The 13,639-nt window shown below is 40.0% G+C and overlaps 1 protein-coding gene and 1 pseudogene across 1 annotated transcript in view; one reads left to right on the top strand and one right to left on the bottom strand.

Annotated features, from left to right (window-relative positions):
- Neurl4 (neuralized E3 ubiquitin protein ligase 4) overlaps nt 1-13,639 on the bottom strand; it is a 426,720-nt gene that overhangs the window by 247,596 nt on the left and 165,485 nt on the right. The gene's annotated exons all lie outside the window — the stretch shown is intronic.
- LOC136876649 (5S ribosomal RNA) lies at nt 4,515-4,632 on the top strand (annotated as a pseudogene).

Here is a 13,639-nt window from a genome sequence, read left to right as displayed (position 1 = left end):
GACAGTAGAGGAAATATGAAATTGCTATACAGAGTAGTGAAAAACAAGCGAAGGGATCAAGAGACCATAAAAGCAATAGAACGTGATGATGGAACTCTGGCACAAGAAGAGGGAGAAATTAAACAAGAACTCAAGATCTATTTCGAAAAGCTGCTGAATGGAGATACAGGAAACATAACAACGGATAGAGGAGAGCCAAGTCGAGGAACCACAACTGAACCACCAATTACATGGCTTGAGGTTGAAAATGCGCTCAAGAGCATGAAGAAAGGAAAGGCATTGGGCGTAGATGAACTAAGTGCAGATATGCTGAAAGCAGCGGGAGTTCCAGGAATCCAATGGCTCTATAGACTGCTCAACAAGATATGGGAGGAAAATACTATTCCTGAGGACTGGAAGATGGGCATCATTGTACCTCTGTTCAAGAAAGGAAGCCGACGAAAATGTACTAATTACCGTGGTATCACACTACTGTCTCATGTCCTGAAAATATTGGAAAAAATAATAGAGACCAGAATCAGAGATATTGTTGAACCAATTTTGGAAGAAGAGCAGTATGGTTTCAGACCAGGAAGGTCAACTACAGACCTTATATTTGCAATTAGGATGCTAATGAAAAAATACTGGGAGAAGAACAAGCCTTTATTCCTAATATTTTTGGACATTGAGAAAGCATACGATAGTGTACCAAGGGAAAGAATTTGGCAATGCATGAAAGAACTTCAAGTGCGAGACAGCCTCATAGACAAAGTGAAAATGTTGTATAGTGGGAACAGAAGCTGTATTCAAGTAGGATGTGGTTTGTCGGACTGGTTTGAAACAAAGAGAGGAGTGCAGCAGGGCAGCTCATTGTCACCACTTCTATTTATTATTGTAATGGATGTAGTAATGAAATCTATTAAAAGGAAAGAACATGGAGATATCAAAGCCTTCACATTTGCAGATGATGTTGCGATCTGGAGTGACTCAGAAGATGAATTGGGAGAGAGAATACAAACCTGGAATGAGGAGTTTAAGAAATATGGTTTAAACATCAGCAAGACCAAGACAGTGGTGATGAAAGTGTATGGGGAAGGAGTTGAACCAATAGTCATGTTAAATGAAGCTCAACTGGACAGCGTTCCAGTTTTCAAATACTTGGGTAGCATTATATCAAATGACAACCTAGCAAAACATGAGGTGAACAATCGAATCAATAAGGCAACACAATTCTACCACCAGGTAAGACACCTGTTGTGGGATGAGCAAATACCCATGAAAACAAAAATGGCATTGTACAAGTCCTATTATACACCAATTCTTACATACAGTCTCGAATCCACAACACTGACCAATAGAGATAATTCCAAACTTCAGGCAGCTGAAATGAAATTCCTACGCACTATGATCCAGAAAACCAGGAAAGACAAGATTAGGAATGAGAAAAGTAGAGAAGAAGTAGGAATAGACAATTCTCTCCTAAATAAGATTCAGATATCAAGACTGAAGTGGTTTGGTCACATGAAGAGGATGCCAGTAAACAGAACTGCAAGGAAGGAATTTGACAGAAAGGTAGAAGGAAGACGACCCGTGGGAAGGCCACGAAGGAAATGGATAGATTTAGTTAAGAGCGATATAATGCTGAGAGGTCATGATTGCGACAAGTTGGTGGAGGAAGAATGGTACAAGGACAGGATGAGATGGAGGAGGCTCATACACCACACCCGGGAAACTGGAGATGGTTTAGGATGATGATGATGGTGACTATAATGATGACAGTGAGTTAAGCAGCCTAACATCTAGGTAATTGGCCCTCCTTCTTGAATATCTGTGTTTGTACTGTCTCTTTACGTTCTCTCTCGCTCTACTCACACTAGCTTGTCTTAGCATTTATCTTTGTGGGTGTTACTATCTTGTAATTTGTATTTGTATGCTTGTTTGGTATATGGATGAAAGAAATAGAGTGAAACACATCATTGTTGAATCCAAGAAGACATAATGAGAAGATTTCAGTAATAACTGGAAAGGCTAGGGCAAACGGCAGGGAAACCCTTCTGGACGGTAATCATGTTAGAAACAGTGGGAAAAAGGATATGAATAGTGTTTTGGGTAAATCAAGTGAACTCATAGCAGATCTCAGAGAATCACTGGACAGGTGGAAGGAATACTTTGAAAAACTTCTCAACGTAAAATGAAACCTTTCTGTTGATGTCGCGAAAAATCAAGCTCATGGAGAAATTCCATGATTCCCCTACAATTTGTCGTTAAAAACAATCATTTTTCCTTCAATCTATTTACAAATAGGATGGTCTTCCCTGCTTCTGGCATTTTAGCTGATATTTATCTTGATAATTTACAGTACACACCATGATCATTTAAGGGTATAGTTTTCTGGACTAGATATATGGATGACATCTCCAATATAAATGACTATCACTTTACCGAAGTAGAGACCTTTCTTCACCATTTGAACTCACTGTATATGTACAGTAAAACCTGCCTTAATGGACACCTCTCACCGGTGGAAACCCCTCATTGGTGGACGATTTTCTATGTCTGTAATTAAATACCATGATGTGTATGAGTAATTTACCCCTCTTATACGGACACAGACACACCATAGCCATGAGAAACTCCAATTAAACTTCTCCTAACAGACACTTTCTTTTTCAAAAAATACTGTACTTGCGTACTGTACAGTATGTATTTGCTTCATTTTTGCACAGGTGGTACTTCCAAGAATTGCAGAGACTGTAACTTTCGGTCCAGGCTGTACACATTCTTGGAAGGCAACACTAAGCTACGCTATCACTTCCAGAAGTTGTGTGATCTGACATGCTCGATAGTGCTGGAATTCGTACCTTCACTATCAGGTTACTTTTCATTGACTTGTGGGCTTTTGATGTGTTCAGTTTTACATTAGTAAGTTGATGTAAACATGGCTCTGAGGAAGTTTTTAACTCTAAAGAAAAAGGTAGGCATAATAGACTATCATAAACGTGAGAAGTGTAGTGTGCATAAACTGTCCAAAGTGTTTAAGATTGGAAAGATACAGGCAGCTGAAATTGTGAAAAAGCAAGAGGAACTAGTGAAAGAATGGCATTTAAATGGCAACGAACAGCACATTAAACTGTTTCAAAGTGGTAATGGAGCTCTCATTGACAAGGCAACGCTAGAGTGGTTCGCAAAAATAAGAAGTCAGAGTGTCCCTGTGTCAGGACCAATGATACAAGCAAAAGCATTAGAATTCACAGCAGAATTAGGTATTGGAGATTTCAAAGCCTCGAATGGCTGGCTAGAAAGATTCAGAAAGCGACATGGTATCAACTACAGAGTGATTTGCGGAGAATCATCCAGTGTTAATATGGAGATTGTTGAAAACTGGCAAGAAAAAATACCTTTAATCATAGACAGGTATGCTTCAGAAAATATTTTGAATGCCGATGAAACTGGATTATTTTTCCTTGATTTACCCGACAAAACTATGTGTTTCTAAGGAAATCGTAGTAACTGGTGGAAAAGTGCGAAAGAACGTCTTACGGTCTTGTTATGTGCAATTATGAGTGGAGAACAGGAGAAGCCCTTTATGATAGGAATAGGTGCAAAACAAAGGTGTTTTAAGAATATGGACGTTATGAAGTTTGGCACTGAATGGAAAGCGAATAGGAAAGCATGGGTAACGAGAGAAATAATCCCAGAGTGGCTAGGACAATTGGACAGAAAAATGATACGCCAGGAGCGAAAAGTGTTATTATTCCTCGATAATGCAGCATCGCATCCGGATACAATTGAGCTGAAAAATGTGAAGATCGTCTTTTTCTCACCAAATGTAACATCAGTTTATCAGTCGCTTGACCAAGGAGTAATCCAGAACTTAAGGTTATGCACAGACAGTCAGTGATGAAGCACATAGTATCAAAACTTTTTTTTTTTTTGCTACTGGCTTTACGTCGCACCGATACAGATACGTCTTACGGCGACGATGGGACAGGAAAGGGCTAGGAAGGAAGCGGCCGTGGCCTTAATTACGGTACAGCCCCAGCATTTGCCTGGTGTGAAAATGGGAAATCACGAAAAAACATCTTCAGGGCTGCCGACAGCGGGGTTGGAACCCACTATCTCCCGAATATTGGATACTGGCCGCACTTAGTCAAAACTTAACAGGAATGAAGTAACCCTTCAAACACTGACTAAGAGACTGAATGTTCTCCAAGCAATTTCGTGGATAACCAATGCATGGAAAAATGTTACAGCCTCAGTAATTCGTAACTGCTTTCTGAAAGCTGGGTTCCCGCTAGTGGTGGACATACCAATATAAATGGTCCGTTATTGGACATTATAAATTTTCCAGCTAACTCATTCCTGGTTGCCAGCGTTTCACCCCCATGTGCTAAGTTGTGCTCATCAGTTGGTACTCAGCACACCCACCAAGAAGCATGGTTAGGCATCAACCATTATTTCTGATAAACATTTTAACAAATGTTAAATTTCTTCCCATTACTCTCAACTCATTCGGGATAAATATTTTAGGTTCCCTATGGGCCATACCATGTTGAATACACTGGCTCTCGTCCGATCACCGCAGTTAAGCAACATTGGGCGTGGTCAGTACTTGGATGGGTGACCGCTTGGGAACACCACGTGCTTTATCATGGTTCATGTTTGTGGGTTACTGTAGTCACGTCCTAGTTCGTGAACCATGGGCAACGGCTGAGTGGCCTAGTAAGTGGTCCTGAGAGTCGGGATACCTGTTGCTATGGAATGGGAGTGGGCATCTCGGTCATATTCTGAGTCGTGGCCCTCCTTGTGCTGCTCAGGCGGCTAGGACTACACAATTCACCGGTAGTCCATAACCCGTTAGAGGAGAGATCCTCACTTGGACTATGTGCAAGTAGGGCAGCATCCTGCTTCATAAATTTACCGAGCCCAGAACACTTTAAGCAAGCCTCGGACCTATGGGAGTAATGAAGTCCCACTCCCATTTGACAGGCGAGGGACTCCTTGGAAACAACTTGGCGAACGAAATCGAATTCGATGTGGAGCTATCAATATTAATGGGGCTTATGGAAGAAAGAAGGTAGAACTGGCTGAGTCAGCAAAGAGGATGCATCTGAATGTGCTAGGAGTAAGTGATATTCGGGTAAGGGGAGATAATGAGGAAGAGGTGGGAGATTACAAAGTGTACTTGACGGGTGTTAGAAAGGGAAGGGCGGAGTCTGGGGTAGGGATCTTTATCAGGAATACCATTGCACGCAACGTAGTTTCTGTTAGGCACGTAAATGAGCGAATGATGTGGGTAGATTTGTCAGCAGGAGGAATTAGGACAAGAATTGTGTCCGTGTATTCACCATGTGAGGGTGCAGATGAGGATGAAGTTGACAAGTTTTATGAAGCATTGAGTGACATCGTGGTCAGGGTCAACAGCAAGGATAGAATAGTGCTAATGGGCGATTTCAATGCGAGAGTTGGGAATAGAACTGAAGGATACGAAAGGGTGATTGGTAAATGTGGGGAAGCTAATGGGAATGGGAAGCGTTTGCTGGACTTCTGTGCTAGTATGGGTTTAGCTGTTATGAATACATTCTTCAAGCATAAGGCTATTCACCGCTACACATGGGAGGCTAGGGGTACCAGATCCATAATAGACTATATCTTAACCAATTTTAAATTCAGTAAATCTGTTAGGAATGTACGAGTTTTTCGCGGATTTTTCGATGATACAGACCACTATCTGATCTGTAGTGAACTAAGGATCTCTAGGCCTAGGGTAGAGAAAGTGAAATCTGTCTGCAAACGAATAAGGGTAGAAAATCTCAAGGACGAGGAAATTAGACAGAAGTACATGGATATGATCAGTGAGAAGTTTCGAACAGTAGACAGTAAGCAGGTTCAGGATATAGAAAGTGAATGGGTGGCATACAGGGATGCTGTAGTAGAAACAGCAAGGGAATGCCTAGGAACAACTGTGTGTAAAGATGGGAAAAGGCGAACATCTTGGTGGAATGATGAAGTGAGAGCAGCTTGTAAACGTAAAAAGAAGGCTTATCAGAAATGGCTCCAAACAAGGGCCGAGGCAGACAGGGATTGGTACGTAGATGAAAGAAACAGAGCGAAACAAATAGTTGTTGAATCCAAAAAGAAGTCATGGGAAGATTTTGGTAATAACCTGGAAAGGCTAGGTCAAGCAGCAGGGAAACCTTTCTGGACAGTAATAAAGAATCTTAGGAAGGGAGGGAAAAAGGAAATGAACAGTGTTTTGAGTAATTCAGGTGAACTCATAATAGCTCCCAGGGAATCACTGGAGAGGTGGAGGGAATATTTTGAACATGTTCTCAATGTAAAAGGAAATCATCCTGGTGGTGTTGCAAGCAGCCAAGCTCATGGGGAGGAGGAAAATGATAGTAAATAAACTCCATTGTCATAAGGCAGCAGGAATAGATGAAATTAGACCTGAAATCGTGAAGTATAGTGGGAAGGCAGGGATGAAATGGCTTCACAGAGTAGTAAAATTAGCGTGGAGTGTTGGTAAGGTACCTTCAGATTGGACAAAAGCAGTAATTGCACCTATCTATAAGCAAGGGAAGAGGAAGGATTGCAACAACTATCGAGGTATCTCATTGATTAGTATACCAGGCAAAGTATTCACTGGCAACTTGGAAGGGAGGGTGTGATCAGTCGTTGAGAGGAGGTTGGATGAAAATCAGTGTGGTTTCAGACCACAGAGAGGCTGTCAGGATCAGATTTTCAGTATGCGCCAGGTAACTGAAAAATGCTACGAGAGGAATAGGCAGTTGTGTTTATGTTTCGTAGATCTAGAGAAAGCACGACAGGGTACCGAGAGAAAAGATGTTCGCCATACTGGGGGACTATGGAATTAAAGGTAGATTATTAAAATCAATCAAAGGCATTTATGTTGACAATTGGGCTTCAGTGAGAATTGATGGTAGAATGAGTTCATGGTTCAAGGTACTTACAGGAGTTAGACAAGGCTGTAATCTTTCACCTTTGCTGTTCGTAGTTTACATGGATCATCTGCTGAAAGGTATAAAATGGCAGAGAGGGATTCAGTTAGGTGGAAATGTAGTAAGTAGTTTGGCCTATCCTGACGACTTGGTCTTAATGGCAGACTGTGCCGAAAGCCTGCAGTCTAATATCTTGGAACTTGAAAATAGGTGCAATGAGTATGGTATGAAAATTAGCCTCTCGAAGACTAAATTTATGTCAGTAGGTAAGAAATTCAACAGAACTGAATGTCAGATTGATGATACAAAGCTAGAACAGGTCAATAATTTCAAGTATTTAGGTTGTGTGTTCTCCCAGGATGGTAATATAGTAAGTGAGATTGAATCAAGGTGTAGTAAAGCTAATGCCGTGAGCTCGCAATTGCGATCAGCAGTATTCTGTAAGATCCTTCAGCTCCCAGACGAAACTATCTTTACATCGGTCTGTTTTCAGACCAACTTTGCTTTACGGGAGCGAAAGCTGGGTGGACTCAGGATATCTTATTCATAAGTTAGAAGTAACAGACATGAAAGTAGCAAGAATGATTGTTGGTACAAGCAGGTGGGAACAATGGCAGGAGGATACTCGGGATGAGGAGATAAAGGCTAATTTAGGAATGAACTCGATGGATGAAGCTGTACGCATAAACCGGCTTCGGTGGTGGGGCCATGTGAGGCGAATGGAGGAGGATAGGTTACCTAGGAGAATAATGGACTGTGTTATGGAGGGTAAGAGAAGTAGAGGGAGACCAAGACGATGATGGTTAGACTCGGTTTCTAACAATTTAAAGATAAGAGGTATAGAACTAAATGAAGCCACAACACTAGTTGCAAATCGAGGATTGTGGCGACGTTTAGTAAATTCTCAGAGGCTTGCAGACTGAACGCTGAAAGGCATAAGAGTCTATAATGATAATGTATGTATGTATGTATGGGAATCAACATCTATATCAAGTGGTGGACATCCCGAAATAGAATCGGATACCCTTCCTGACAGCATGGAAACAACACAACAGTTGATTAATGCACCAGGTTACAGTGTACAAGTGAACACCTATATCAAAATTGATTCCGATATTCCAACAGAGTGTGAGAGTTGAGACACAAAAACGATTCTTCAGTCAATCCAAGGGAAGAAGAACAAAAATGAAGATTCGGATGAAAGCGGGAATGAAGGTGATGCTAATGAGGAGTTTGAAGAAAATATGGAAATTAATGTGCTGCCAATAACCTCGTACAGTGAGGCTCTCAGCTTTGTTAAGCGACTGAAAGAATTCTATTATAAACAAAACTATGAAAAAGGTGTAGATTTGACCCAGGATTTAATTGCACATAGTGAAAACATCATTGCTAAACTGAAATGGACAAAACAAACAAACATTAAGGATTTTTTCAAGTGCTAATGTTTTACTGTACCGTGCTAGAGATTGCTACGCCTACAAATTGATATATATATATATATTTTTTTTTTGCTAATAGCTTTACGTCGCACCGACACAGATAGGTCTTATGGCGACAATGGGACAGGAAAGGGCTAGGAGTGGGAAAGAAGCAGCCGTGGCCTTAATTAAGGTACAGCCCCAGCATTTGCCTGGTGTGAAAATGGGAAACCACGGAAAACCATCTTCAGGGCTGCCGACAGTGGGGTTCGAACCTACTATCTCCCGAATACTGGATACTGGCCGCACTTAAGCGACTGCAGCTATCGAGCTCAGTACATATTGATTTAAAGTTTCAAAAACTCGTACGTTCTTAACATGGTGAATGGTAATAGTGTACAGTGTGCACAACAGATGTTTCCATAGAAGTGTTTTTGTCTCTTTAATGCAGTACATCGCAGCTGCAGCAGCCCATCTACCACTTTCTCATGTGAATACAGTGCAGTATCTTGTACAATACTGTATACAGTATACAACTAAAGGTACAACTGCGAGAACTGTTAACACATACAATACATGGGTTAATGTGTTCCAACTTATGTTTAATGGTACTGGTTTCATAACCTCTCTCGGGCAGTCACAACTTCATAATGGACATTTTTTTTTTCGGTCCCGAAGGTGTCCGTTATAGAGAGGTTTTACTGTATATTTCATTTACACTTGAATCTGATTTTAATAATTCACTAAATTATTTGGATCTCACAACCACTAAAAACAAGAGTTCCTTTACTGAAAACATTTACAGAAAACTCATGCAAACGTGTAACATAAGACAGGATTCTCAACATCAAGGTACCCAGAAAAAGCAATATTTTATAGTTTAATTCACAGAAGCTTTAACATCCTTCTTTCAACCATTCATTTCAGAAAATACATTATATGTATTATACTGTACTTAATAATGGTGGAATAAACATTCTGCTAAAAAATTATCCATAAATTGAAAAATTACTTTCCACAACTCTTGTTAGAGAATCCATAAGCAAAAAAAGAAATATCTCACATTTTACTTAATATTTATGAAAACATTTTCATACATCTGGATCAAAGAAATAACCCTATTTCTAATTCGAAGAAAATTTCTGAGCAGACAGACATTCCTTCTGAGGCATCAACCATTATTTCTGATAAACATTTTTAAAAATAATAAATTTCTTCCCATTACTCTCAACTCTCCTCACACTAACGACTTGCCTATCTCCCATCCCTCCGCTTTCTGCAGCTAAAGTAGACTTGCTTAGTAATCGGGCAATTCCTGTCCTAATGCACACTTGTTTACATCACTGTTTAACACATCACATGGAGTAAACCATATTTTTTTACCTTTTGTATTTGCTTATTTCTCTATTTCATCCATTATCAATTTCATCAATTGGACGTCACTTCATCATTTGGGGAAGATCTAGGGACAACCTCAAGAAGTGGGGGTATTTAGGAAAACAGACAGTAATTCGTGATTACAGGAAAAAAACAAACTACCCCACACATGTACAACTGTCCAGTACACACTTCAAGACCTCGTTCAGGCAACTAAAGAGGGAATTGCTGTCACTGATTATTGGATGGACTCAGTATGACAGCACAAATTATATCTGTAAAGCTCCACGTATTTTGTGTACTGCAACATATATGTAATGTATATTTGTACCGTTCATATTAAATCAATGCTTTGACATGTACTACTACTACTACTACTACTACTACTAAATTATTATACCACTTTTATGAAATTCTCAATTTTATCTCTCTTTATTTGTAGATTCTTAATTTGAGTGATACACAATTTTACAGTACTCACCAACTACTCATTAATTTAATCAGTTTTCCCCTATGAAGTATGTTATTTAAGTAAATTTACCGTATAATCTCGAATACCACCCGCACTTTCTTCCCCAAAACACTGGTTCTAAATCTTGGGTGCGGGTCGTATTCAAGCCGTTCATTCTCGTATATATTTACTAGGTTTACATGAAGTATTGAAATAGATTTGAATACGGTTACCGTACTCAATATACCACATGTAAACAGGCATTCAGGTCTTATTGTGTTTTAGTTGCGTTCTAGAAAACAAGATTGATTTTTTCTCAATACGGTTACAGTGGCATGCAAGCGCGAAATGTAAGGTAATGAAATATGGTAAATCAAAGAATATGGGTAAATATGCAGTAAATACGAAAGCCGCTGCTATGGATGCTCAATTGTCATGTTTCGCAACTGTTGCTTGCATGCTGGGTGCGCGAATAGCTGATCTCGCGGGATATCGTACTTTGCAAGATGCGAGACTGTTGGTTATGGAAGTCTACCTCGCTCACATTCGAGTTCCGTATCTGTCCTGTAAAAGTGCCACCTCGATAGTAAGAGATGGATTCAAAACAGTGTCTGCAGTCATTTACTGTGCGTGAGAAACTTAAAGTTGTAAGCAAAGCTGAAATATACGGAAATCGTGCCGTTGGCAGAAAGTATGATATTGATGAATCGTGTATTCGTGATCGGCGGAAGAAGGAAAACTTCTAAAAAGTTCCGCGGGCAGAGTGCAGTGTAAGTACGACTCCACAAATTTGTGATAGAAAAACGTGAGTCAGGATATGGTATTTCTAGTGAAATGTGTCAATTGAAAGCACTACATTTCTCAAAAGAACTCAAAACACAGGGTTCTACTGCAAGCCGTGGATGGATCCGAAACTTTTATTGGAGAAAGGGATTGTGCATTCGGAGACGTCTATTTCACAACGTCTCCCTGGGGCGTATGAAGAAAAATTAACAGCCTTTCAGAGTCACATTATTCATTTGAAAAAGCAAAATTCTTATTTGCTGTCGCAAATTGGGAAGACTGACCAGACACCTGTCTATTTTGAAGTGCTGTTGGAAAATACCGTGGATACGAAGGGTTCTAACAGTGTACCCATCAGAACACGTGGTAACGAAAAGCAACGATGCACGGTAATGTTGTGCGTATTAGCGCATGGAACCAAACTCCCTCCATATGTGGTTCTGAAAAGGAAAACACTTCCGAAAGGAAACTTGCCGTCCGGTGTTATTGTTAGAACACATGAGTCCGGCTGGATGGACAGTATGTTAGTTGAGGACTGGGTGAAGTGCGTTTGGCAACGTCGCCCAAGAGCTTTGTTACAAAAACTAAACATGCTTGTGTTGGACAGTTACTGAGGACATACAACTGACGCCGTGAAAGATATAATAAGGAAAGGAAAAACCGATCTTGCGATAATTCCTGGAGGACCCACTTCAATTCTACAGCCATTGGATGTGTGCGTGAACCGGCCTTTCAAAACTGCAATGGAACAATTGTACACCGAATGGATACCTGATGGTGACCACGCGATAACACGAACCGGAGGAGTGAAGTGCCCTGAAGTGGGACTAATATGCAGCTGGATCAAGACCGCATGGGCGCACATTCCCAACGATCCAGTGCCCAAAAGTTTTAAGAAATGTGGAATTTCAAATTCAGTGGACGGTAGTGGGGACGACTATTTGTGGAAAGATGCCAACGACGAAAGTTCCTATGGTGAAACTTCAGATGACGATGGTGAATTGTGAATGATCTGAGTATTGGACCAATTTTATTTACGATTTTTGTGATGATTTTATTAACCGAAAGCTATTTGAATTTATATTTTGTGGTATATTTGAAGAAAATCAAATAGGTATGCAAGATTTTTTTTTTTTTTTTTTTTTTTTTTTTGTCGTCGTCTCAAATTAAGGGTGCAGGTCTTATTTGGTGGCGGGTGGTATTCAGGATTATAGAGTATTACCAACAAAGTATTCTTTGATAGAATAATATAGAAGTCAATACAGAAAGACTATATATCTTCCATCATCAAGACTGCATACAAAGTTAACATTTTTAAATTTAGGAATGAATATCTTGATGTTCTTTATATGAGACCACCTTTCCATTCTCAACAGAACCTTTTCACAATCAAAATAAACAAATTTATTTTAATGTAACATTTCTACTTCCAAGTAAGACAGCTACTATGGGATAAACAAGTACCACTCAAAACCAAGATGACACTGTATAAATCATACTACACCGCTATCCTCACACACAGCCAGGTTGTAACTACTTTTTACCATCTTATTACGGAGTATTGAAAGGTGGATCCTAACCTATAATATTGTACATCTTAAGAAAGGACAACTCGAAACTCCAAGCAGCAGAAATGAAGTTCCTACGCACAATGATCCAGAAGACCAGGAGGGATAAAATCAGGAATGAAAAAAGTCAGAGAAGACGTAGGACTAGAAGACTCCTTACTCCAGAAGATCCAAAAGGCAAGACTGAAGTGGTTTGGTCATGTGAAAAGAACGAGTGCCAACAGGTCTGCAAGAAAGGAGTATAAAAGAGAAATGAGGGGAAAGAGACCAGTCAGCAGACCTAGAGAAAAATGGACAGACTTAGTGAAGAAGGATTTAGAGGAGAGAGGTCAGGATTGGGAGCAGATTGTGAACAAAGAATGGTTCATGGACAGAACAAAATGGAAGGGGCTCATATACCACACCTGGGAAACTGGAGTTGGTCAACGATGATGATGATGATAACTACTTATTGTTTTCTTGTTGGTGAGTCATGTTAGGAGGCTGAGACAGTCTTCGAATGATGGTGAGTAATACTAGAGACAAATGAATTAAGAGTAAGTCGACAGAAGACAGAGTACATGTTCTCCAACTTTGCGCAGTCTAGGCAGGCAGGACCATGCAACTCTGTCTTCCTTGCTGGAGAAACACTGATGATGACAAGTTCAAATATCCTGGATCAGTCATCACAAATGATGATAATATCAACACAGATGCCAAGCACCGCATCAGTATTGGTTGAATGAAATGGTGGCTGTCTCTTAATGGTGTTCTCAGGCCTGTCCTCATGTACGGCTCAAAATGTTGAAGCATGACCAGCAAATGCATATCACAGAAATGCGAATGTCGCGATGGTCAGTGGGTGTCATGTCTGCCTTAAGGAGAAGCAAATTGTCATTAGATCTCATGCAAGAACGTCGGATATACTCTCTCCATGTCAGACGAACCAGGAAAGAAGGTACTCTACTTTCTACAAAAGTTTTTTTGTCAATGTTATGTTTTAATATTTTTAACATTTATCTGGTCATTTTCACTAATTTTTTTGTCATTGTAATTTATTCTCATGGCTGAAGAAGGCCAAATGACGGCCAAAACAGGTACCTTTTTCATAATAGTTTTTAA

The sequence above is a fragment of the Anabrus simplex genome, chromosome 6, assembly GCF_040414725.1.
Source record: "Anabrus simplex isolate iqAnaSimp1 chromosome 6, ASM4041472v1, whole genome shotgun sequence".
Taxonomy (NCBI): Eukaryota; Metazoa; Arthropoda; class Insecta; order Orthoptera; family Tettigoniidae; genus Anabrus; species Anabrus simplex.
Note: the sequence above shows the minus strand (reverse complement) of the source record. Positions and strands in the feature narration are given on the sequence as shown.